At 36.0% G+C, this 26340-nt stretch overlaps 11 non-coding genes across 11 annotated transcripts; all 11 read right to left on the bottom strand.

Moving 5' to 3' along the window:
- Positions 1-779: 779 nt before the first annotated feature.
- TRNAR-UCU (transfer RNA arginine (anticodon UCU)) lies at positions 780-869 on the bottom strand. The gene is given in 2 exon segments: positions 780-815; positions 833-869. It is a non-coding gene; the product is annotated as a tRNA-Arg (tRNA).
- A 1441-nt stretch (positions 870-2310) lies between these two features.
- TRNAR-UCU (transfer RNA arginine (anticodon UCU)) lies at positions 2311-2400 on the bottom strand. Its single transcript is given in 2 exon segments — positions 2311-2346; positions 2364-2400. It is a non-coding gene; the product is annotated as a tRNA-Arg (tRNA).
- A 1441-nt stretch (positions 2401-3841) lies between these two features.
- TRNAR-UCU (transfer RNA arginine (anticodon UCU)) lies at positions 3842-3931 on the bottom strand. The gene is given in 2 exon segments: positions 3842-3877; positions 3895-3931. It is a non-coding gene; the product is annotated as a tRNA-Arg (tRNA).
- A 1441-nt stretch (positions 3932-5372) lies between these two features.
- TRNAR-UCU (transfer RNA arginine (anticodon UCU)) lies at positions 5373-5462 on the bottom strand. Its single transcript is given in 2 exon segments — positions 5373-5408; positions 5426-5462. It is a non-coding gene; the product is annotated as a tRNA-Arg (tRNA).
- A 2208-nt stretch (positions 5463-7670) lies between these two features.
- TRNAR-UCU (transfer RNA arginine (anticodon UCU)) lies at positions 7671-7760 on the bottom strand. The gene is given in 2 exon segments: positions 7671-7706; positions 7724-7760. It is a non-coding gene; the product is annotated as a tRNA-Arg (tRNA).
- Positions 7761-9966: 2206 nt separating this feature from the next.
- Positions 9967-10056, bottom strand: TRNAR-UCU (transfer RNA arginine (anticodon UCU)). The gene is given in 2 exon segments: positions 9967-10002; positions 10020-10056. It is a non-coding gene; the product is annotated as a tRNA-Arg (tRNA).
- A 1441-nt stretch (positions 10057-11497) lies between these two features.
- On the bottom strand, positions 11498-11587 carry TRNAR-UCU (transfer RNA arginine (anticodon UCU)). Its single transcript is given in 2 exon segments — positions 11498-11533; positions 11551-11587. It is a non-coding gene; the product is annotated as a tRNA-Arg (tRNA).
- A 1441-nt stretch (positions 11588-13028) lies between these two features.
- TRNAR-UCU (transfer RNA arginine (anticodon UCU)) lies at positions 13029-13118 on the bottom strand. Its single transcript is given in 2 exon segments — positions 13029-13064; positions 13082-13118. It is a non-coding gene; the product is annotated as a tRNA-Arg (tRNA).
- A 2972-nt stretch (positions 13119-16090) lies between these two features.
- On the bottom strand, positions 16091-16180 carry TRNAR-UCU (transfer RNA arginine (anticodon UCU)). The gene is given in 2 exon segments: positions 16091-16126; positions 16144-16180. It is a non-coding gene; the product is annotated as a tRNA-Arg (tRNA).
- Positions 16181-21451: 5271 nt separating this feature from the next.
- Positions 21452-21541, bottom strand: TRNAR-UCU (transfer RNA arginine (anticodon UCU)). Its single transcript is given in 2 exon segments — positions 21452-21487; positions 21505-21541. It is a non-coding gene; the product is annotated as a tRNA-Arg (tRNA).
- A 673-nt stretch (positions 21542-22214) lies between these two features.
- On the bottom strand, positions 22215-22304 carry TRNAR-UCU (transfer RNA arginine (anticodon UCU)). The gene is given in 2 exon segments: positions 22215-22250; positions 22268-22304. It is a non-coding gene; the product is annotated as a tRNA-Arg (tRNA).
- Positions 22305-26340: the final 4036 nt, after the last annotated feature.

Here is a 26340-nt window from a genome sequence, read left to right as displayed (position 1 = left end):
AAAGTAAAAAATGCGACTCTGGTGGGATTCGAGTCCATAACCTTTGAATGACTTTGCCAATTCACTTAGAAGTCCAATGCGCTATCCATTGCGCCACAGAGCCAGATGAAAATCAACTTGCGTACATTAAGGGGTGATCGAAGTTTTGTCAATCCAGTGTTTACTTCACATCATATTATCAAGCCTTCTGGGATACAAGAAAGAATAATTGTTTTCTGAAAAATAAAATGTCTGTAGAAGAATCACACTTCTGGGTGCAACCTTGAACTACACCTTTGTTCCTTTAGGGATAAATTCGGAGAATAGGGTATTACTGTATTTTCTTGCAAACTGAATACGTTTGGACAACAATTCCATACCTTAATAAAAAAGAACTGGATAAAAAGTGCAGCCATACAATTGGTTAACAATACAAAAACACAAAGAGAATATACCATAAATAGCTTTGAAAGAAGATTTTACTTTATATGTCGCTAGAAACAAATGTCTGAGTGTAGGGTGTCGTGTTTTTGGTCTATCTCATTTACAGCTATTATAAAGACAATGTTTCTGAAGGAAGGATACATTAGGAAAGTGCAAAGTTTTTGGCAGTGATGTTGTATTCCTTATGAGCAATATGTTCCTGTTGCAATGGAAGGCAGACTGCTTTTGATTCAGTTGCATGCTGTATTAGATACATTGGTTCAACTTGGGTCAAATACTAAGATTAAAGCATCGGCCAAAAATAAACATTCCTCACATGCATAATGTTCCTTGTTTGAAAAAGAAAGTAAAAAATGCAACTCTGGTGGGATTCGAACCCACAACCTTTGAATGACTTTGCCAATTCACTTAGAAGTCCAACGCGCTATCCATTGCGCCACAGAGCCAGATGACAATCAACTTGCGTACATCAGGGGATGATCGAGGTTTTGTCAATCCAGTGTTTACTTCACATCATATTATCAAGCCTTCTGGGATACAAGAAAGAATAATTGTTTTCTGAAACATAAAATGTCTGTAGAAGAATCACACTTCTGGGTGAAACCTTGAACTACACCTTTGTTCCTTTAGGGATAAATTCGGAGAATAGGGTATTACTGTATTTTCTTGCAAACTGAATACGTTTGGACAACAATTCCATACCTTAATAAAAAAGAACTGGATAAAAAGTGCAGCCATACAATTGGTTAACAATACAAAAACACAAAGAGAATATACCATAAATAGCTTTGAAAGAAGATTTTACTTTATATGTCGCTAGAAACAAATGTCTGAGTGTAGGGTGTCGTGTTTTGGTCTATCTCATTTACAGCTATTATAAAGACAATGTTTCTGAAGGAAGGATACATTAGAAAAGTGCCAAGTTTCTGGCAGTGATGTTGTATTGCTTATGAGCAATATGTTCCTGTTGCAATGGAAGGCAGACTGCTTTTGATTCAGTTGCATGCTGTATTAGATACATAGGTTCAACTTGGGTCAAATACTAAGATTAAAGCATCGGCCAAAAATAAACATTCCTCACATGCATAATGTTCCTTGTTTGAATTAGAAAGTAAAAAATGCGACTCTGGTGGGATTCGAGCCCACAACCTTTGAATGACTTTGCCAATTCACTTAGAAGTCCAACGCGCTATCCATTGCGCCACAGAGCCAGATGAAAATCAACTTGCGTACATTAAGGGGTGATCGAAGTTTTGTCAATCCAGTGTTTACTTCACATCATATTATCAAGCCTTCTGGGATACAAGAAAGAATAATTGTTTTCTGAAAAATAAAATGTCTGTAGAAGAATCACACTTCTGGGTGCAACCTTGAACTACACCTTTGTTCCTTTAGGGATAAATTCGGAGAATAGGGTATTACTGTATTTTCTTGCAAACTGAATACGTTTGGACAACAATTCCATACCTTAATAAAAAAGAACTGGATAAAAAGTGCAGCCATACAATTGGTTAACAATACAAAAACACAAAGAGAATATACCATAAATAGCTTTGAAAGAAGATTTTACTTTATATGTCGCTAGAAATAAATGTCTGAGTGTAGGGTGTCGTGTTTTTGGTCTATCTCATTTACAGCTATTATAAAGACAATGTTTCTGAAGGAAGGATACATTAGGAAAGTGCAAAGTTTTTGGCAGTGATGTTGTATTCCTTATGAGCAATATGTTCCTGTTGCAATGGAAGGCAGACTGCTTTTGATTCAGTTGCATGCTGTATTAGATACATTGGTTCAACTTGGGTCAAATACTAAGATTAAAGCATCGGCCAAAAATAAACATTCCTCACATGCATAATGTTCCTTGTTTGAATAAGAAAGTAAAAAATACGACTCTGGTGGGATTCGAACCCACAACCTTTGAATGACTTTGCCAATTCACTTAGAAGTCCAACGCGCTATCCATTGCGCCACAGAGCCAGATGAAAATCAACTTGCGTACATTAAGGGATGATCGAAGTTTTGTCAATCCAGTGTTTACTTCACATCATATTATCAAGCCTTCTGGGATACAAGAAAGAATAATTGTTTTCTGAAACATAAAATGTCTGTAGAAGAATCACACTTCTGGGTGAAACCTTGAACTACACCGTTGTTCCTTTAGGGATAAATTCGGAGAATAGGGTATTACTGTATTTTCTTGCAAACTGAATACGTTTGGACAACAATTCCATACCTTAATAAAAAAGAACTGGATAAAAAGTGCAGCCATACAATTGGTTAACAATACAAAAACACAAAGAGAATATACCATAAATAGCTTTGAAAGAAGATTTTACTTTATATGTCGCTAGAAACAAATGTCTGAGTGTAGGGTGTCGTGTTTTGGTCTATCTCATTTACAGCTATTATAAAGACAATGTTTCTGAAGGAAGGATACATTAGAAAAGTGCCAAGTTTCTGGCAGTGATGTTGTATTGCTTATGAGCAATATGTTCCTGTTGCAATGGAAGGCAGACTGCTTTTGATTCAGTTGCATGCTGTATTAGATACATAGGTTCAACTTGGGTCAAATACTAAGATTAAAGCATCGGCCAAAAATAAACATTCCTCACATGCATAATGTTCCTTGTTTGAATTAGAAAGTAAAAAATGCGACTCTGGTGGGATTCGAGCCCACAACCTTTGAATGACTTTGCCAATTCACTTAGAAGTCCAACGCGCTATCCATTGCGCCACAGAGCCAGATGAAAATCAACTTGCGTACATTAAGGGGTGATCGAAGTTTTGTCAATCCAGTGTTTACTTCACATCATATTATCAAGCCTTCTGGGATACAAGAAAGAATAATTGTTTTCTGAAAAATAAAATGTCTGTAGAAGAATCACACTTCTGGGTGCAACCTTGAACTACACCTTTGTTCCTTTAGGGATAAATTCGGAGAATAGGGTATTACTGTATTTTCTTGCAAACTGAATACGTTTGGACAACAATTCCATACCTTAATAAAAAAGAACTGGATAAAAAGTGCAGCCATACAATTGGTTAACAATACAAAAACACAAAGAGAATATACCATAAATAGCTTTGAAAGAAGATTTTACTTTATATGTCGCTAGAAACAAATGTCTGAGTGTAGGGTGTCGTGTTTTTGGTCTATCTCATTTACAGCTATTATAAAGACAATGTTTCTGAAGGAAGGATACATTAGGAAAGTGCAAAGTTTTTGGCAGTGATGTTGTATTCCTTATGAGCAATATGTTCCTGTTGCAATGGAAGGCAGACTGCTTTTGATTCAGTTGCATGCTGTATTAGATACATTGGTTCAACTTGGGTCAAATACTAAGATTAAAGCATCGGCCAAAAATAAACATTCCTCACATGCATAATGTTCCTTGTTTGAATAAGAAAGTAAAAAATACGACTCTGGTGGGATTCGAACCCACAACCTTTGAATGACTTTGCCAATTCACTTAGAAGTCCAACGCGCTATCCATTGCGCCACAGAGCCAGATGAAAATCAACTTGCGTACATTAAGGGATGATCGAAGTTTTGTCAATCCAGTGTTTACTTCACATCATATTATCAAGCCTTCTGGGATACAAGAAAGAATAATTGTTTTCTGAAACATAAAATGTCTGTAGAAGAATCACACTTCTGGGTGAAACCTTGAATTACACCTTTGTTCCTTTAGGGATAAATTCGGAGAATAGGGTATTACTGTATTTTCTTGCAAACTGAATACGTTTGGACAACAATTCCATACCTTAATAAAAAAGAACTGGATAAAAAGTGCAGCCATACAATTGGTTAACAATACAAAAACACAAAGAGAATATACCATAAATAGCTTTGAAAGAAGATTTTACTTTATATGTCGCTAGAAACAAATGTCTGAGTGTAGGGTGTCGTGTTTTGGTCTATCTCATTTACAGCTATTATAAAGACAATGTTTCTGAAGGAAGGATACATTAGAAAAGTGCCAAGTTTCTGGCAGTGATGTTGTATTGCTTATGAGCAATATGTTCCTGTTGCAATGGAAGGCAGACTGCTTTTGATTCAGTTGCATGCTGTATTAGATACATAGGTTCAACTTGGGTCAAATACTAAGATTAAAGCATCGGCCAAAAATAAACATTCCTCACATGCATAATGTTCCTTGTTTGAATTAGAAAGTAAAAAATGCGACTCTGGTGGGATTCGAGCCCACAACCTTTGAATGACTTTGCCAATTCACTTAGAAGTCCAACGCGCTATCCATTGCGCCACAGAGCCAGATGAAAATCAACTTGCGTACATTAAGGGGTGATCGAAGTTTTGTCAATCCAGTGTTTACTTCACATCATATTATCAAGCCTTCTGGGATACAAGAAAGAATAATTGTTTTCTGAAAAATAAAATGTCTGTAGAAGAATCACACTTCTGGGTGAAACCTTGAACTACACCTTTGTTCCTTTAGGGATAAATTCGGAGAATAGGGTATTACTGTATTTTCTTGCAAACTGAATACGTTTGGACAACAATTCCATACCTTAATAAAAAAGAACTGGATAAAAAGTGCAGCCATACAATTGGTTAACAATACAAAAACACAAAGAGAATATACCATAAATAGCTTTGAAAGAAGATTTTACTTTATATGTCGCTAGAAACAAATGTCTGAGTGTAGGGTGTCGTGTTTTTGGTCTATCTCATTTACAGCTATTATAAAGACAATGTTTCTGAAGGAAGGATACATTAGGAAAGTGCAAAGTTTCTGGCAGTGATGTTGTATTGCTTATGAGCAATATGTTCCTGTTGCAATGGAAGGCAGACTGCTTTTGATTCAGTTGCATGCTGTATTAGATACATAGGTTCAACTTGGGTCAAATACTAAGATTAAAGCATCGGCCAAAAATAAACATTCCTCACATGCATAATGTTCCTTGTTTGAAAAAGAAAGTAAAAAATGCGACTCTGGTGGGATTCGAACCCACAACCTTTGAATGACTTTGCCAATTCACTTAGAAGTCCAACGCGCTATCCATTGCGCCACAGAGCCAGATGACAATCAACTTGCGTACATCAGGGGATGATCGAGGTTTTGTCAATCCAGTGTTTACTTCACATCATATTATCAAGCCTTCTGGGATACAAGAAAGAATAATTGTTTTCTGAAACATAAAATGTCTGTAGAAGAATCACACTTCTGGGTGAAACCTTGAACTACACCTTTGTTCCTTTAGGGATAAATTCGGAGAATAGGGTATTACTGTATTTTCTTGCAAACTGAATACGTTTGGACAACAATTCCATACCTTAATAAAAAAGAACTGGATAAAAAGTGCAGCCATACAATTGGTTAACAATACAAAAACACAAAGAGAATATACCATAAATAGCTTTGAAAGAAGATTTTACTTTATATGTCGCTAGAAACAAATGTCTGAGTGTAGGGTGTCGTGTTTTTGGTCTATCTCATTTACAGCTATTATAAAGACAATGTTTCTGAAGGAAGGATACATTAGAAAAGTGCCAAGTTTCTGGCAGTGATGTTGTATTGCTTATGAGCAATATGTTCCTGTTGCAATGGAAGGCAGACTGCTTTTGATTCAGTTGCATGCTGTATTAGATACATAGGTTCAACTTGGGTCAAATACTAAGATTAAAGCATCGGCCAAAAATAAACATTCCTCACATGCATAATGTTCCTTGTTTGAATTAGAAAGTAAAAAATGCAACTCTGGTGGGATTCGAGCCCACAACCTTTGAATGACTTTGCCAATTCACTTAGAAGTCCAACGCGCTATCCATTGCGCCACAGAGCCAGATGAAAATCAACTTGCGTACATTAAGGGGTGATCGAAGTTTTGTCAATCCAGTGTTTACTTCACATCATATTATCAAGCCTTCTGGGATACAAGAAAGAATAATTGTTTTCTGAAAAATAAAATGTCTGTAGAAGAATCACACTTCTGGGTGCAACCTTGAACTACACCTTTGTTCCTTTAGGGATAAATTCGGAGAATAGGGTATTACTGTATTTTCTTGCAAACTGAATACGTTTGGACAGCAATTCCATACCTTAATAAAAAAGAACTGGATAAAAAGTGCAGCCATACAATTGGTTAACAATACAAAAACACAAAGAGAATATACCATAAATAGCTTTGAAAGAAGATTTTACTTTATATGTCGCTAGAAAAAAATGTCTGAGTGTAGGGTGTTGTGTTTTTGGTCTATCTCATTTACAGCTATTATAAAGACAATGTTTCTGAAGGAAGGATACATTAGGAAAGTGCAAAGTTTCTGGCAGTGATGTTGTATTGCTTATGAGCAATATGTTCCTGTTGCAATGGAAGGCAGACTGCTTTTGATTCAGTTGCATGCTGTATTAGATACATAGGTTCAACTTGGGTCAAATACTAAGATTAAAGCATCGGCCAAAAATAAACATTCCTCACATGCATAATGTTCCTTGTTTGAATTAGAAAGTAAAAAATGCGACTCTGGTCGGATTCGAGCCCACAACCTTTGAATGACTTTGCCAATTCACTTAGAAGTCCAACGCGCTATCCATTGGGCCACAGAGCCAGATGAAAATCAACTTGCGTACATTAAGGGGTGATCAAAGTTTTGTCAATCCAGTGTTTACTTCACATCATATTATCAAGCCTTCTGGGATACAAGAAAGAATAATTGTTTTCTGAAAAATAAAATGTCTGTAGAAGAATCACACTTCTGGGTGCAACCTTGAACTACACCTTTGTTCCTTTAGGGATAAATTCGGAGAATAGGGTATTACTGTATTTTCTTGCAAACTGAATACGTTTGGACAACAATTCCATACCTTAATAAAAAAGAACTGGATAAAAAGTGCAGCCATACAATTGGTTAACAATACAAAAACACAAAGAGAATATACCATAAATAGCTTTGAAAGAAGATTTTACTTTATATGTCGCTAGAAACAAATGTCTAAGTGTAGGGTGTCGTGTTTTTGGTCTATCTCATTTACAGCTATTATAAAGACAATGTTTCTGAAGGAAGGATACATTAGGAAAGTGCAAAGTTTCTGGCAGTGATGTTGTATTGCTTATGAGCAATATGTTCCTGTTGCAATGGAAGGCAGACTGCTTTTGATTCAGTTGCATGCTGTATTAGATACATTGGTTCAACTTGGGTCAAATACTAAGATTAAAGCATCGGCCAAAAATAAACATTCCTCACATGCATAATGTTCCTTGTTTGAATAAGAAAGTAAAAAATGCGACTCTGGTGGGATTCGAACCCACAACCTTTGAATGACTTTGCCAATTCACTTAGAAGTCCAACGCGCTATCCATTGCGCCACAGAGCCAGATGCACATCAACTTGCGTACATTAAGGGATGATCGAAGTTTTGTCAATCCGGTGTTTACTTCACATCATATTATCAAGCCTTCTGGGATACAAGAAAGAATAATTGTTTTCGGAAACATAAAATGTCTGTAGAAGAATCACACTTCTGGGTGAAACCTTGAACTACACCTTTGTTCCTTTAGGGATAAATTCGGAGAATAGGGTATTACAGTATTTTCTTGCCAAGTGAATTGGTTTGGACAACAATTCCATACCTTAATAAAAAAGAACTGGATAAAAAGTGCAGACATACAATTGGTTAACAATGCAAAAACACAAAGAGAATATACCATAAATAGCTTTGAAAGAAGATTTTACTTTATATGTCGCTAGAAACAAATGTCTGAGCGTAGGGTGTCGTGTTTTGGTCTATCTCATTTACAGCTATTATAAAGACAATGTTTCTGAAGGAAGGATACATTAGGAAAGTGCAAAGTTTCTGGCAGTGATGCTGTATTGCTTATGAGCAATATGTTCCTGTTGCAATGGAAGGCAGACTGCTTTTGATTCAGTTGCATGCTGTATTAGATACATAGGTTCAACTTGGGAAAAATACTAAGATTAAAGCATCGGCCAAAAATAGACATTCCTCACATGCATAATGTTCCTTGTTTGAATAAGAAAGTAAAAAATGCGACTCTGGTGGGATTCAAAACCACAACCTTTGAATGACTTTGCAAATTAACTTAGAAGTCCAACGCGCTATCCATTGCGCCACAGAGGGAGATAAAAATCCACTTGCGTACAGTAAGGGATGATCGACGTTTTGTCAATCCAGTGTTTACTTCACATCATATTATCAAGCCTTCTGGGATACAAGAAAGAATAATTGTTTTCCGAAACATAAAATGTCTGTAGAAGAATCACACTTCTGGGTGAAACCTTGAACTACACCTTTGTTCCTTTAGGGATAAATTCGGAGAATAGGGTATTACAGTATTTTCTTGCCAAGTGAATTGGTTTGGACAACAATTCCATACCTTAATAAAAAAGAACTGGATAAAAAGTGCAGACATGCAATTGGTTAACAATACAAAAACACAAAGAGAATATACCATAAATAGCTTTGAAAGAAGATTTTACTTTATATGTCGCTAGAAACAAATGTCTGAGCGTAGGGTGTCGTGTTTTGGTCTATCTCATTTACAGCTATTATAAAGACAATGTTTCTGAAGGAAGGATACATTAGAAAAGTGCCAAGTTTCTGGCAGTGATGTTGTATTGCTTATGAGCAATATGTTCCTGTTGCAATGGAAGGCAGACTGCTTTTGATTCAGTTGCATGCTGTATTAGATACATAGGTTCAACTTGGGTCAAATACTAAGATTAAAGCATCGGCCAAAAATAAACATTCCTCACATGCATAATGTTCCTTGTTTGAATTAGAAAGTAAAAAATGCGACTCTGGTGGGATTCGAGTCCATAACCTTTGAATGACTTTGCCAATTCACTTAGAAGTCCAATGCGCTATCCATTGCGCCACAGAGCCAGATGAAAATCAACTTGCGTACATTAAGGGGTGATCGAAGTTTTGTCAATCCAGTGTTTACTTCACATCATATTATCAAGCCTTCTGGGATACAAGAAAGAATAATTGTTTTCTGAAAAATAAAATGTCTGTAGAAGAATCACACTTCTGGGTGCAACCTTGAACTACACCTTTGTTCCTTTAGGGATAAATTCGGAGAATAGGGTATTACTGTATTTTCTTGCAAACTGAATACGTTTGGACAACAATTCCATACCTTAATAAAAAAGAACTGGATAAAAAGTGCAGCCATACAATTGGTTAACAATACAAAAACACAAAGAGAATATACCATAAATAGCTTTGAAAGAAGATTTTACTTTATATGTCGCTAGAAACAAATGTCTGAGTGTAGGGTGTCGTGTTTTTGGTCTATCTCATTTACAGCTATTATAAAGACAATGTTTCTGAAGGAAGGATACATTAGGAAAGTGCAAAGTTTTTGGCAGTGATGTTGTATTCCTTATGAGCAATATGTTCCTGTTGCAATGGAAGGCAGACTGCTTTTGATTCAGTTGCATGCTGTATTAGATACATTGGTTCAACTTGGGTCAAATACTAAGATTAAAGCATCGGCCAAAAATAAACATTCCTCACATGCATAATGTTCCTTGTTTGAAAAAGAAAGTAAAAAATGCAACTCTGGTGGGATTCGAACCCACAACCTTTGAATGACTTTGCCAATTCACTTAGAAGTCCAACGCGCTATCCATTGCGCCACAGAGCCAGATGACAATCAACTTGCGTACATCAGGGGATGATCGAGGTTTTGTCAATCCAGTGTTTACTTCACATCATATTATCAAGCCTTCTGGGATACAAGAAAGAATAATTGTTTTCTGAAACATAAAATGTCTGTAGAAGAATCACACTTCTGGGTGAAACCTTGAACTACACCTTTGTTCCTTTAGGGATAAATTCGGAGAATAGGGTATTACTGTATTTTCTTGCAAACTGAATACGTTTGGACAACAATTCCATACCTTAATAAAAAAGAACTGGATAAAAAGTGCAGCCATACAATTGGTTAACAATACAAAAACACAAAGAGAATATACCATAAATAGCTTTGAAAGAAGATTTTACTTTATATGTCGCTAGAAACAAATGTCTGAGTGTAGGGTGTCGTGTTTTGGTCTATCTCATTTACAGCTATTATAAAGACAATGTTTCTGAAGGAAGGATACATTAGAAAAGTGCCAAGTTTCTGGCAGTGATGTTGTATTGCTTATGAGCAATATGTTCCTGTTGCAATGGAAGGCAGACTGCTTTTGATTCAGTTGCATGCTGTATTAGATACATAGGTTCAACTTGGGTCAAATACTAAGATTAAAGCATCGGCCAAAAATAAACATTCCTCACATGCATAATGTTCCTTGTTTGAATTAGAAAGTAAAAAATGCGACTCTGGTGGGATTCGAGCCCACAACCTTTGAATGACTTTGCCAATTCACTTAGAAGTCCAACGCGCTATCCATTGCGCCACAGAGCCAGATGAAAATCAACTTGCGTACATTAAGGGGTGATCGAAGTTTTGTCAATCCAGTGTTTACTTCACATCATATTATCAAGCCTTCTGGGATACAAGAAAGAATAATTGTTTTCTGAAAAATAAAATGTCTGTAGAAGAATCACACTTCTGGGTGCAACCTTGAACTACACCTTTGTTCCTTTAGGGATAAATTCGGAGAATAGGGTATTACTGTATTTTCTTGCAAACTGAATACGTTTGGACAACAATTCCATACCTTAATAAAAAAGAACTGGATAAAAAGTGCAGCCATACAATTGGTTAACAATACAAAAACACAAAGAGAATATACCATAAATAGCTTTGAAAGAAGATTTTACTTTATATGTCGCTAGAAATAAATGTCTGAGTGTAGGGTGTCGTGTTTTTGGTCTATCTCATTTACAGCTATTATAAAGACAATGTTTCTGAAGGAAGGATACATTAGGAAAGTGCAAAGTTTTTGGCAGTGATGTTGTATTCCTTATGAGCAATATGTTCCTGTTGCAATGGAAGGCAGACTGCTTTTGATTCAGTTGCATGCTGTATTAGATACATTGGTTCAACTTGGGTCAAATACTAAGATTAAAGCATCGGCCAAAAATAAACATTCCTCACATGCATAATGTTCCTTGTTTGAATAAGAAAGTAAAAAATACGACTCTGGTGGGATTCGAACCCACAACCTTTGAATGACTTTGCCAATTCACTTAGAAGTCCAACGCGCTATCCATTGCGCCACAGAGCCAGATGAAAATCAACTTGCGTACATTAAGGGATGATCGAAGTTTTGTCAATCCAGTGTTTACTTCACATCATATTATCAAGCCTTCTGGGATACAAGAAAGAATAATTGTTTTCTGAAACATAAAATGTCTGTAGAAGAATCACACTTCTGGGTGAAACCTTGAACTACACCGTTGTTCCTTTAGGGATAAATTCGGAGAATAGGGTATTACTGTATTTTCTTGCAAACTGAATACGTTTGGACAACAATTCCATACCTTAATAAAAAAGAACTGGATAAAAAGTGCAGCCATACAATTGGTTAACAATACAAAAACACAAAGAGAATATACCATAAATAGCTTTGAAAGAAGATTTTACTTTATATGTCGCTAGAAACAAATGTCTGAGTGTAGGGTGTCGTGTTTTGGTCTATCTCATTTACTGCTATTATAAAGACAATGTTTCTGAAGGAAGGATACATTAGAAAAGTGCCAAGTTTCTGGCAGTGATGTTGTATTGCTTATGAGCAATATGTTCCTGTTGCAATGGAAGGCAGACTGCTTTTGATTCAGTTGCATGCTGTATTAGATACATAGGTTCAACTTGGGTCAAATACTAAGATTAAAGCATCGGCCAAAAATAAACATTCCTCACATGCATAATGTTCCTTGTTTGAATTAGAAAGTAAAAAATGCGACTCTGGTGGGATTCGAGCCCACAACCTTTGAATGACTTTGCCAATTCACTTAGAAGTCCAACGCGCTATCCATTGCGCCACAGAGCCAGATGAAAATCAACTTGCGTACATTAAGGGGTGATCGAAGTTTTGTCAATCCAGTGTTTACTTCACATCATATTATCAAGCCTTCTGGGATACAAGAAAGAATAATTGTTTTCTGAAAAATAAAATGTCTGTAGAAGAATCACACTTCTGGGTGCAACCTTGAACTACACCTTTGTTCCTTTAGGGATAAATTCGGAGAATAGGGTATTACTGTATTTTCTTGCAAACTGAATACGTTTGGACAACAATTCCATACCTTAATAAAAAAGAACTGGATAAAAAGTGCAGCCATACAATTGGTTAACAATACAAAAACACAAAGAGAATATACCATAAATAGCTTTGAAAGAAGATTTTACTTTATATGTCGCTAGAAACAAATGTCTGAGTGTAGGGTGTCGTGTTTTTGGTCTATCTCATTTACAGCTATTATAAAGACAATGTTTCTGAAGGAAGGATACATTAGGAAAGTGCAAAGTTTTTGGCAGTGATGTTGTATTCCTTATGAGCAATATGTTCCTGTTGCAATGGAAGGCAGACTGCTTTTGATTCAGTTGCATGCTGTATTAGATACATTGGTTCAACTTGGGTCAAATACTAAGATTAAAGCATCGGCCAAAAATAAACATTCCTCACATGCATAATGTTCCTTGTTTGAATAAGAAAGTAAAAAATACGACTCTGGTGGGATTCGAACCCACAACCTTTGAATGACTTTGCCAATTCACTTAGAAGTCCAACGCGCTATCCATTGCGCCACAGAGCCAGATGAAAATCAACTTGCGTACATTAAGGGATGATCGAAGTTTTGTCAATCCAGTGTTTACTTCACATCATATTATCAAGCCTTCTGGGATACAAGAAAGAATAATTGTTTTCTGAAACATAAAATGTCTGTAGAAGAATCACACTTCTGGGTGAAACCTTGAATTACACCTTTGTTCCTTTAGGGATAAATTCGGAGAATAGGGTATTACTGTATTTTCTTGCAAACTGAATACGTTTGGACAACAATTCCATACCTTAATAAAAAAGAACTGGATAAAAAGTGCAGCCATACAATTGGTTAACAATACAAAAACACAAAGAGAATATACCATAAATAGCTTTGAAAGAAGATTTTACTTTATATGTCGCTAGAAACAAATGTCTGAGTGTAGGGTGTCGTGTTTTGGTCTATCTCATTTACAGCTATTATAAAGACAATGTTTCTGAAGGAAGGATACATTAGAAAAGTGCCAAGTTTCTGGCAGTGATGTTGTATTGCTTATGAGCAATATGTTCCTGTTGCAATGGAAGGCAGACTGCTTTTGATTCAGTTGCATGCTGTATTAGATACATAGGTTCAACTTGGGTCAAATACTAAGATTAAAGCATCGGCCAAAAATAAACATTCCTCACATGCATAATGTTCCTTGTTTGAATTAGAAAGTAAAAAATGCAACTCTGGTGGGATTCGAGCCCACAACCTTTGAATGACTTTGCCAATTCACTTAGAAGTCCAACGCGCTATCCATTGCGCCACAGAGCCAGATGAAAATCAACTTGCGTACATTAAGGGGTGATCGAAGTTTTGTCAATCCAGTGTTTACTTCACATCATATTATCAAGCCTTCTGGGATACAAGAAAGAATAATTGTTTTCTGAAAAATAAAATGTCTGTAGAAGAATCACACTTCTGGGTGCAACCTTGAACTACACCTTTGTTCCTTTAGGGATAAATTCGGAGAATAGGGTATTACTGTATTTTCTTGCAAACTGAATACGTTTGGACAGCAATTCCATACCTTAATAAAAAAGAACTGGATAAAAAGTGCAGCCATACAATTGGTTAACAATACAAAAACACAAAGAGAATATACCATAAATAGCTTTGAAAGAAGATTTTACTTTATATGTCGCTAGAAACAAATGTCTGAGTGTAGGGTGTCGTGTTTTTGGTCTATCTCATTTACAGCTATTATAAAGACAATGTTTCTGAAGGAAGGATACATTAGGAAAGTGCAAAGTTTCTGGCAGTGATGCTGTATTGCTTATGAGCAATATGTTCCTGTTGCAATGGAAGGCAGACTGCTTTTGATTCAGTTGCATGCTGTATTAGATACATAGGTTCAACTTGGGAAAAATACTAAGATTAAAGCATCGGCCAAAAATAGACATTCCTCACATGCATAATGTTCCTTGTTTGAATAAGAAAGTAAAAAATGCGACTCTGGTGGGATTCAAAACCACAACCTTTGAATGACTTTGCAAATTCACTTAGAAGTCCAACGCGCTATCCATTGCGCCACAGAGGGAGATAAAAATCCACTTGCGTACAGTAAGGGATGATCGACGTTTTGTCAATCCAGTGTTTACTTCACATCATATTATCAAGCCTTCTGGGATACAAGAAAGAATAATTGTTTTCCGAAACATAAAATGTCTGTAGAAGAATCACACTTCTGGGTGAAACCTTGAACTACACCTTTGTTCCTTTAGGGATAAATTCGGAGAATAGGGTATTACAGTATTTTCTTGCCAAGTGAATTGGTTTGGACAACAATTCCATACCTTAATAAAAAAGAACTGGATAAAAAGTGCAGACATGCAATTGGTTAACAATACAAAAACACAAAGAGAATATACCATAAATAGCTTTGAAAGAAGATTTTACTTTATATGTCGCTAGAAACAAATGTCTGAGCGTAGGGTGTCGTGTTTTGGTCTATCTCATTTACAGCTATTATAAAGACAATGTTTCTGAAGGAAGGATACATTAGAAAAGTGCCAAGTTTCTGGCAGTGATGTTGTATTGCTTATGAGCAATATGTTCCTGTTGCAATGGAAGGCAGACTGCTTTTGATTCAGTTGCATGCTGTATTAGATACATAGGTTCAACTTGGGTCAAATACTAAGATTAAAGCATCGGCCAAAAATAAACATTCCTCACATGCATAATGTTCCTTGTTTGAATTAGAAAGTAAAAAATGCGACTCTGGTGGGATTCGAGTCCATAACCTTTGAATGACTTTGCCAATTCACTTAGAAGTCCAACGCGCTATCCATTGCGCCACAGAGCCAGATGAAAATCAACTTGCGTACATTAAGGGGTGATCGAAGTTTTGTCAATCCAGTGTTTACTTCACATCATATTATCAAGCCTTCTGGGATACAAGAAAGAATAATTGTTTTCTGAAAAATAAAATGTCTGTAGAAGAATCACACTTCTGGGTGCAACCTTGAACTACACCTTTGTTCCTTTAGGGATAAATTCGGAGAATAGGGTATTACTGTATTTTCTTGCAAACTGAATACGTTTGGACAACAATTCCATACCTTAATAAAAAAGAACTGGATAAAAAGTGCAGCCATACAATTGGTTAACAATACAAAAACACAAAGAGAATATACCATAAATAGCTTTGAAAGAAGATTTTACTTTATATGTCGCTAGAAACAAATGTCTGAGTGTAGGGTCTCGTGTTTTTGGTCTATCTCATTTACAGCTATTATAAAGACAATGTTTCTGAAGGAAGGATACATTAGGAAAGTGCAAAGTTTTTGGCAGTGATGTTGTATTCCTTATGAGCAATATGTTCCTGTTGCAATGGAAGGCAGACTGCTTTTGATTCAGTTGCATGCTGTATTAGATACATTGGTTCAACTTGGGTCAAATACTAAGATTAAAGCATCGGCCAAAAATAAACATTCCTCACATGCATAATGTTCCTTGTTTGAAAAAGAAAGTAAAAAATGCAACTCTGGTGGGATTCGAACCCACAACCTTTGAATGACTTCGCCAATTCACTTAGAAGTCCAACGCGCTATCCATTGCGCCACAGAGCCAGATGACAATCAACTTGCGTACATCAGGGGATGATCGAGGTTTTGTCAATCCAGTGTTTACTTCACATCATATTATCAAGCCTTCTGGGATACAAGAAAGAATAATTGTTTTCTGAAACATAAAATGTCTGTAGAAGAATCACACTTCTGGGTGAAACCTTGAACTACACCTTTGTTCCTTTAGGGATAAATTCGGAGAATAGGGTATTACTGTATTTTCTTGCAAACTGAATACGTTTGGACAACAATTCCATACCTTAATAAAAAAGAACTGGATAAAAAGTGCAGCCATACAATTGGTTAACAATACAAAAACACAAAGAGAATATACCATAAATAGCTTTGAAAGAAGATTTTACTTTATATGTCGCTAGAAACAAATGTCTGAGTGTAGGGTGTCGTGTTTTGGTCTATCTCATTTACAGCTATTATAAAGACAATGTTTCTGAAGGAAGGATACATTAGAAAAGTGCCAAGTTTCTGGCAGTGATGTTGTATTGCTTATGAGCAATATGTTCCTGTTGCAATGGAAGGCAGACTGCTTTTGATTCAGTTGCATGCTGTATTAGATACATAGGTTCAACTTGGGTCAAATACTAAGATTAAAGCATCGGCCAAAAATAAACATTCATCACATGCATAATGTTCCTTGTTTGAATTAGAAAGTAAAAAATGCGACTCTGGTGGGATTCGAGCCCACAACCTTTGAATGACTTTGCCAATTCACTTAGAAGTCCAACGCGCTATCCATTGCGCCACAGAGCCAGATGAAAATCAACTTGCGTACATTAAGGGGTGATCGAAGTTTTGTCAATCCAGTGTTTACTTCACATCATATTATCAAGCCTTCTGGGATACAAGAAAGAATAATTGTTTTCTGAAAAATAAAATGTCTGTAGAAGAATCACACTTCTGGGTGCAACCTTGAACTACACCTTTGTTCCTTTAGGGATAAATTCGGAGAATAGGGTATTACTGTATTTTCTTGCCAAGTGAATTGGTTTGGACAACATTTCCATACCTTAATAAAAAAGAACTGGATAAAAAGTGCAGACATACAATTGGTTAACAATACAAAAACACAAAGAGAATATACCATAAATAGCTTTGAAAGAAGATTTTACTTTATATGTCGCTAGAAACAAATGTCTGAGCGTAGGGTGTCGTGTTTTGGTCTATCTCATTTACAGCTATTATAAAGACAATGTTTCTGAAGGAAGGATACATTAGAAAAGTGCCAAGTTTCTGGTAGTGATGTTGTATTGCTTATGAGCAATATGTTCCTGTTGCAATGGAAGGCAGACTGCTTTTGATTCAGTTGCATGCTGTATTAGATACATAGGTTCAACTTGGGTCAAATACTAAGATTAAAGCATCGGCCAAAAATAAACATTCCTCACATGCATAATGTTCCTTGTTTGAATAAGAAAGTAAAAAATGCGACTCTGGTGGGATTCGAACCCACAAACTTTGAATGACTTTGCCAATTCACTTAGAAGTCCAACGCGCTATCCATTGCACCACAGAGCCAGATGAAAATCAAGTTGCGTACATTAAGGGATGATCGAAGTTTTGTCAATCCAGTGTTTACTTCACATCATATTATCAAGCCTTCTGGGATACAAGAAAGAATAATTGTTTTCTGAAACATAAAATGTCTGTAGAAGAATCACACTTCTGGGTGAAACATTGAACTACACCTTTGTTCCTTTAGGGATAAATTCGTAGAATAGGGTATTACAGTATTTTCTTGCAAACTGAATACGTTTGGACAACAATTCCATACCTTAATAAAAAAGAACTGGATAAAAAGTGCAGACATACAATTGGTTAACAATACAAAAACACAAAGAGAATATACCATAAATAGCTTTGAAAGAAGATTTTACTTTATATGTCGCTAGAAACAAATGTCTGAGCGTAGGGTGTCGTGTTTTGGTCTATCTCATTTACAGCTATTATAAAGACAATGTTTCTGAAGGAAGGATACATTAGAAAAGTGCCAAGTTTCTGGTAGTGATGTTGTATTGCTTATGAGCAATATGTTCCTGTTGCAATGGAAGGCAGACTGCTTTTGATTCAGTTGCATGCTGTATTAGATACATAGGTTCAACTTGGGTCAAATACTAAGATTAAAGCATCGGCCAAAAATAAACATTCCTCACATGCACAATGTTCCTTGTTTGAATAAGAAAGTAAAAAATGCAACTCTGGTGGTATTCAAACCCACAACCTTTGAATGACTTTGCCAATTCACTTAGAAGTCCAACGCGCTATCCATTCCGCCACAGATCCAGATGAAAATTAACTTGCGTACATTAAGGGATGATCGAAGTTTTGTCAATCCAGTGTTTACTTCACATCATATTATCAAGCATTCTGGGATACAAGAAAGAATAATTGTTTTCTGAAACATAAAATGTCTGTAGAAGAATCACACTTCTGGCTGAAACCTTGAACTACACCTTTGTTCCTTTAGGGATAAATTCGGAGAATAGGGTATTACTGTATTTTCTTGCAAACTGAATACGTTTGGACAACATTTCCATACCTTAATAAAAAAGAACTGGATAAAAAGTGCAGACATGCAATTGGTTAACAATACAAAAACACAAAGAGAATATACCATAAATAGCTTTGAAAGAAGATTTTACTTTATATGTCGCTAGAAACAAATGTCTGAGTGTAGGGTGTCATGTTTTTGGTCTATCTCATTTACAGCTATTATAAAGACAATGTTTCTGAAGGAAGGATACATTAGGAAAGTGCAAAGTTTCTGGCAGTGATGTTGTATTGCTTATGAGCAATATGTTCCTGTTGCCATGGAAGGCAGACTGCTTTTGATTCAGTTGCATGCTGTATTAGATACATAGGTTCAACTTGGGTGAAATACTAAGATTAAAGCATCGGCCAAAAATAAACATTCCTCACATGCATAATGTTCCTTATTTGAATAAGAAAGTAAAAAATGTGACTCTGGTTGGATTCTAACCCACAACCTTTGAATGACTTTGCCAATTCACTTAGAAGTCCAACGCGCTATCCATTGCGCCACAGAGCCAGATGAAAATCCACTTGCATACAGTAAGGGATGATCGAAGTTTTGTCAATCCAGTGTTTACTTCACATCACATTATCAAGCCTTCTGGGATACATGAAAGGATGATTGTTTTCTGAAACATTAAATGTCTGTAGCAAGAATCACAGTTCGGGGTGAAACCTTGAACTGCACCTTTGTTCGCTTGGGGAGAAATTCAGAGAATAGGGTATTACAGTATTTTCTTGCCAAGTGAATTGGTTTGGACAACAATTTCATACCTTAATAAAAAAGAACTGGATAAAAAGTGCAGACATACAATTGGTTAACAATACAAAAACACAAAGAGAATATACCATAAATAACTTTGAAAGAAGATTTTACTTTATATGTCGCTAGAAACAAATGTCTGAGTGTAGGGTGTCGTGTTTTTGGTCTATCTCATTTACAGCTATTATAAAGACAATGTTTCTGAAGGAAGGATACATTAGGAAAGTGCAAAGTTTCTGGCAGTGATGTTGTATTGCTTATGAGCAATATGTTCCTGTTGCAATGGAAGGCAGACTGCTTTTGATTCAGTTGCATGCTGTATTAGATACATAGGTTCAACTTGGGTCAAATACTAAGATTAAAGCATCGGCCAAAAATAAACATTCCTCACATGCATAATGTTCCTTGTTTGAATTAGAAAGTAAAAAATGCGATTCTGGTGGGATTCGAACCCACAACCTTTGAATGACTTTGCCAATTCACTTAGAAGTCCAACGCGCTATCCATTGCGCCACAGAGCCAGACAAAAATCAACTTGCGTAAATTAAGGGATGATCGAAGTTTTGTCAATCCAGTGTTTACTTCACATCATATTATCAAGCCTTCTGGGATACAAGAAAGAATAATTGTTTTCTCAAACATAAAATGTCTGTAGAAGAATCACACTTCTGGGTGAAACCTTGAACTACACCTTTGTTCCTTTAGGGATAAATTCAGAGAATAGGGTATTACTGTATTTTCTTGCAAACTGAATACGTTTGGACAACAATTTCATACCTTAATAGAAAAGAACTGGATAAAAAGTGCAGCCATAGAATTGGTTAACAATACAAAAACACAAAGAGAATATACCATAAATAGCTTTGAAAGAAGATTTTACTTTATATGTCGCTAGAAACAAATGTCTGAGTGTAGGGTGTCGTGTTTTTGGTCTATCTCATTTACAGCTATTATAAAGACAATGTTTCTGAAGGAAGGATACATTAGGAAAGTGCAAAGTTTCTGGCAGTGATGTTGTATTGCTTATGAGCAATATGTTCCTGTTGCCATGGAAGGCAGACTGCTTTTGATTCAGTTGCATGCTGTATTAGATACATAGGTTCAACTTGGGTGAAATACTAAGATTAAAGCATCGGCCAAAAATAAACATTCCTCACATGCATAATGTTCCTTATTTGAATAAGAAAGTAAAAAATGTGACTCTGGTTGGATTCTAACCCACAACCTTTGAATGACTTTGCCAATTCACTTAGAAGTCCAACGCGCTATCCATTGCGCCACAGAGCCAGATGAAAATCCACTTGCATACAGTAAGGGATGATCGAAGTTTTGTCAATCCAGTGTTTACTTCACATCACATTATCAAGCCTTCTGGGATACATGAAAGAATGATTGTTTTCTGAAACATTAAATGTCTGTAGCAAGAATCACAGTTCGGGGTGAAACCTTGAACTGCACCTTTGTTCGCTTGGGGAGAAATTCAGAGAATAGGGTATTACAGTATTTTCTTGCCAAGTGAATTGGTTTGGACAACAATTTCATACCTTAATAAAAAAGAACTGGATAAAAAGTGCAGACATACAATTGGTTAACAATACAAAAACACAAAGAGAATATACCATAAATAGCTTTGAAAGAAGATTTTACTTTATATGTCGCTAGAAACAAATGTCTGAGTGTAGGGTGTCGTGTTTTTGGTCTATCTCATTTACAGCTATTATAAAGACAATGTTTCTGAAGGAAGGATACATTAGGAAAGTGCAAAGTTTCTGGCAGTGATGTTGTATTGCTTATGAGCAATATGTTCCTGTTGCAATGGAAGGCAGACTGCTTTTGATTCAGTTGCATGCTGTATTAGATACATTGGTTCAACTTGGGTCAAATACTAAGATTAAAGCATCGGCCAAAAATAAACATTCCTCACATGCATAATGTTCCTTGTTTGAATAAGAAAGTAAAAAATACGACTCTGGTGGGATTCGAACCCACAACCTTTGAATGACTTTGCCAATTCACTTAGAAGTCCAACGCGCTATCCATTGCGCCACAGAGCCAGATGAAAATCAACTTGCGTACATTAAGGGATGATCGAAGTTTTGTCAATCCAGTGTTTACTTCACATCATATTATCAAGCCTTCTGGGATACAAGAAAGAATTGTTTTCTGAAACATAAAATGTCTGTAGAAGAATCACACTTCTGGGTGAAACCTTGAACTACACCTTTGTTCCTTTAGGGATAAATTCGGAGAATAGGGTATTACTGTATTTTCTTGCAAACTGAATACGTTTGGACAACAATTCCATACCTTAATAAAAAAGAACTGGATAAAAAGTGCAGCCATACAATTGGTTAACAATACAAAAACACAAAGAGAATATACCATAAATAGCTTTGAAAGAAGATTTTACTTTATATGTCGCTAGAAACAAATGTCTGAGTGTAGGGTGTCGTGTTTTTGGTCTATCTCATTTACAGCTATTATAAAGACAATGTTTCTGAAGGAAGGATACATTAGGAAAGTGCAAAGTTTCTGGCAGTGATGTTGTATTGCTTATGAGCAATATGTTCCTGTTGCAATGGAAGGCAGACTGCTTTTGATTCAGTTGCATGCTGTATTAGATACATAGGTTCAACTTGGGTCAAATACTAAGATTAAAGCATCGGCCAAAAATAAACATTCCTCACATGCATAATGTTCCTTGTTTGAATAAGAAAGTAAAAAATGCGACTCTGGTGGGATTCGAACCCACAACCTTTGAATGACTTTGCCAATTCACTTAGAAGTCCAACGCGCTATCCATTGCGCCACAGAGCCAGATGCACATCAACTTGAGTACATTAAGGGATGATCGAAGTTTTGTCAATCCGGTGTTTACTTCACATCATATTATCAAGCCTTCTGGGATACAAGAAAGAATAATTGTTTTCGGAAACATAAAATGTCTGTAGAAGAATCACACTTCTGGGTGAAACCTTGAACTACACCTTTGTTCCTTTAGGGATAAATTCGGAGAATAGGGTATTACAGTATTTTCTTGCCAAGTGAATTGGTTTGGACAACATTTCCATACCTTAATAAAAAAGAACTGGATAAAAAGTGCAGACATACAATTGGTTAACAATACAAAAACACAAAGAGAATATACCATAAATAGCTTTGAAAGAAGATTTTACTTTATATGTCGCTAGAAACAAATGTCTGAGCGTAGGGTGTCGTGTTTTGGTCTATCTCATTTACAGCTATTATAAAGACAATGTTTCTGAAGGAAGGATACATTAGAAAAGTGCCAAGTTTCTGGTAGTGATGTTGTATTGCTTATGAGCAATATGTTCCTGTTGCAATGGAAGGCAGACTGCTTTTGATTCAGTTGCATGCTGTATTAGATACATAGGTTCAACTTGGGTCAAATACTAAGATTAAAGCATCGGCCAAAAATAAACATTCCTCACATGCATAATGTTCCTTGTTTGAATAAGAAAGTAAAAAATGCGACTCTGGTGGGATTCGAACCCACAAACTTTGAATGACTTTGCCAATTCACTTAGAAGTCCAACGCGCTATCCATTGCACCACAGAGCCAGATGAAAATCAAGTTGCGTACATTAAGGGATGATCGAAGTTTTGTCAATCCAGTGTTTACTTCACATCATATTATCAAGCCTTCTGGGATACAAGAAAGAATAATTGTTTTCTGAAACATAAAATGTCTGTAGAAGAATCACACTTCTGGGTGAAACATTGAACTACACCTTTGTTCCTTTAGGGATAAATTCGGAGAATAGGGTATTACAGTATTTTCTTGCAAACTGAATACGTTTGGACAACAATTCCATACCTTAATAAAAAAGAACTGGATAAAAAGTGCAGACATACAATTGGTTAACAATACAAAAACACAAAGAGAATATACCATAAATAGCTTTGAAAGAAGATTTTACTTTATATGTCGCTAGAAACAAATGTCTGAGTGTAGGGTGTCGTGTTTTTGGTCTATCTCATTTACAGCTATTATAAAGACAATGTTTCTGAAGGAAGGATACATTAGGAAAGTGCAAAGTTTCTGGCAGTGATGTTGTATTGCTTATGAGCAATATGTTCCTGTTGCCATGGAAGGCAGACTGCTTTTGATTCAGTTGCATGCTGTATTAGATACATAGGTTCAACTTGGGTGAAATACTAAGATTAAAGCATCGGCCAAAAATAAACATTCCTCACATGCATAATGTTCCTTATTTGAATAAGAAAGTAAAAAATGTGACTCTGGTTGGATTCTAACCCACAACCTTTGAATGACTTTGCCAATTCACTTAGAAGTCCAACGCGCTATCCATTGCGCCACAGAGCCAGATGAAAATCCACTTGCATACAGTAAGGGATGATCGAAGTTTTGTCAATCCAGTGTTTACTTCACATCACATTATCAAGCCTTCTGGGATACATGAAAGAATGATTGTTTTCTGAAACATTAAATGTCTGTAGCAAGAATCACAGTTTGGGGTGAAACCTTGAACTGCACCTTTGTTCGCTTGGGGAGAAATTCAGAGAATAGGGTATTACAGTATTCTCTTGCCAAGTGAATTGGTTTGGACAACAATTTCATACCTTAATAAAAAAGAACTGGATAAAAAGTGCAGACATACAATTGGTTAACAATACAAAAACACAAAGAGAATATACCATAAATAGCTTTGAAAGAAGATTTTACTTTATATGTCGCTAGAAACAAATGTCTGAGTGTAGGGTGTCGTGTTTTTGGTCTATCTCATTTACAGCTATTATAAAGACAATGTTTCTGAAGGAAGGATACATTAGGAAAGTGCAAAGTTTCTGGCAGTGATGTTGTATTGCTTATGAGCAATATGTTCCTGTTGCAATGGAAGGCAGACTGCTTTTGATTCAGTTGCATGCTGTATTAGATACATAGGTTCAACTTGGGTCAAATACTAAGATTAAAGCATCGGCCAAAAATAAACATTCCTCACATGCATAATGTTCCTTGTTTGAATTAGAAAGTAAAAAATGCGATTCTGGTGGGATTCGAACCCACAACCTTTGAATGACTTTGCCAATTCACTTAGAAGTCCAACGCGCTATCCATTGCGCCACAGAGCCAGACAAAAATCAACTTGCGTAAATTAAGGGATGATCGAAGTTTTGTCAATCCAGTGTTTACTTCACATCATATTATCAAGCCTTCTGGGATACAAGAAAGAATAATTGTTTTCTCAAACATAAAATGTCTGTAGAAGAATCACACTTCTGGGTGAAACCTTGAACTACACCTTTGTTCCTTTAGGGATAAATTCAGAGAATAGGGTATTACTGTATTTTCTTGCAAACTGAATACGTTTGGACAACAATTTCATACCTTAATAGAAAAGAACTGGATAAAAAGTGCAGCCATAGAATTGGTTAACAATACAAAAACACAAAGAGAATATACCATAAATAGCTTTGAAAGAAGATTTTACTTTATATGTCGCTAGAAACAAATGTCTGAGTGTAGGGTGTCGTGTTTTTGGTCTATCTCATTTACAGCTATTATAAAGACAATGTTTCTGAAGGAAGGATACATTAGGAAAGTGCAAAGTTTCTGGCAGTGATGTTGTATTGCTTATGAGCAATATGTTCCTGTTGCCATGGAAGGCAGACTGCTTTTGATTCAGTTGCATGCTGTATTAGATACATAGGTTCAACTTGGGTGAAATACTAAGATTAAAGCATCGGCCAAAAATAAACATTCCTCACATGCATAATGTTCCTTATTTGAATAAGAAAGTAAAAAATGTGACTCTGGTTGGATTCTAACCCACAACCTTTGAATGACTTTGCCAATTCACTTAGAAGTCCAACGCGCTATCCATTGCGCCACAGAGCCAGATGAAAATCCACTTGCATACAGTAAGGGATGATCGAAGTTTTGTCAATCCAGTGTTTACTTCACATCACATTATCAAGCCTTCTGGGATACATGAAAGAATGATTGTTTTCTGAAACATTAAATGTCTGTAGCAAGAATCACAGTTCGGGGTGAAACCTTGAACTGCACCTTTGTTCGCTTGGGGAGAAATTCAGAGAATAGGGTATTACAGTATTTTCTTGCCAAGTGAATTGGTTTGGACAACAATTTCATACCTTAATAAAAAAGAACTGGATAAAAAGTGCAGACATACAATTGGTTAACAATACAAAAACACAAAGAGAATATACCATAAATAGCTTTGAAAGAAGATTTTACTTTATATGTCGCTAGAAACAAATGTCTGAGTGTAGGGTGTCGTGTTTTTGGTCTATCTCATTTACAGCTATTATAAAGACAATGTTTCTGAAGGAAGGATACATTAGGAAAGTGCAAAGTTTCTGGCAGTGATGTTGTATTGCTTATGAGCAATATGTTCCTGTTGCAATGGAAGGCAGACTGCTTTTGATTCAGTTGCATGCTGTATTAGATACATAGGTTCAACTTGGGTCAAATACTAAGATTAAAGCATCGGCCAAAAATAAACATTCCTCACATGCATAATGTTCCTTGTTTGAATTAGAAAGTAAAAAATGCGATTCTGGTGGGATTCGAACCCACAACCTTTGAATGATTTTGCCAATTCACTTAGAAGTCCAACGCGCTATCCATTGCGCCACAGAGCCAGACAAAAATCAACTTGCGTAAATTAAGGGATGATCGAAGTTTTGTCAATCCAGTGTTTACTTCACATCATATTATCAAGCCTTCTGGGATACAAGAAAGAATAATTGTTTTCTGAAACATAAAATGTCTGTAGAAGAATCACACTTCTGGGTGAAACCTTGAACTACACCTTTGTTCCTTTAGGGATAAATTCGGAGAATAGGG

The sequence above is a fragment of the Ambystoma mexicanum genome, assembly GCF_040938575.1.
Source record: "Ambystoma mexicanum isolate Mex_15411 chromosome 12 unlocalized genomic scaffold, UKY_AmexF1_1 Mex_chr12_unloc.1, whole genome shotgun sequence".
Classification (NCBI taxonomy): domain Eukaryota; kingdom Metazoa; phylum Chordata; class Amphibia; order Caudata; family Ambystomatidae; genus Ambystoma; species Ambystoma mexicanum.
Note: the sequence above shows the minus strand (reverse complement) of the source record. Positions and strands in the feature narration are given on the sequence as shown.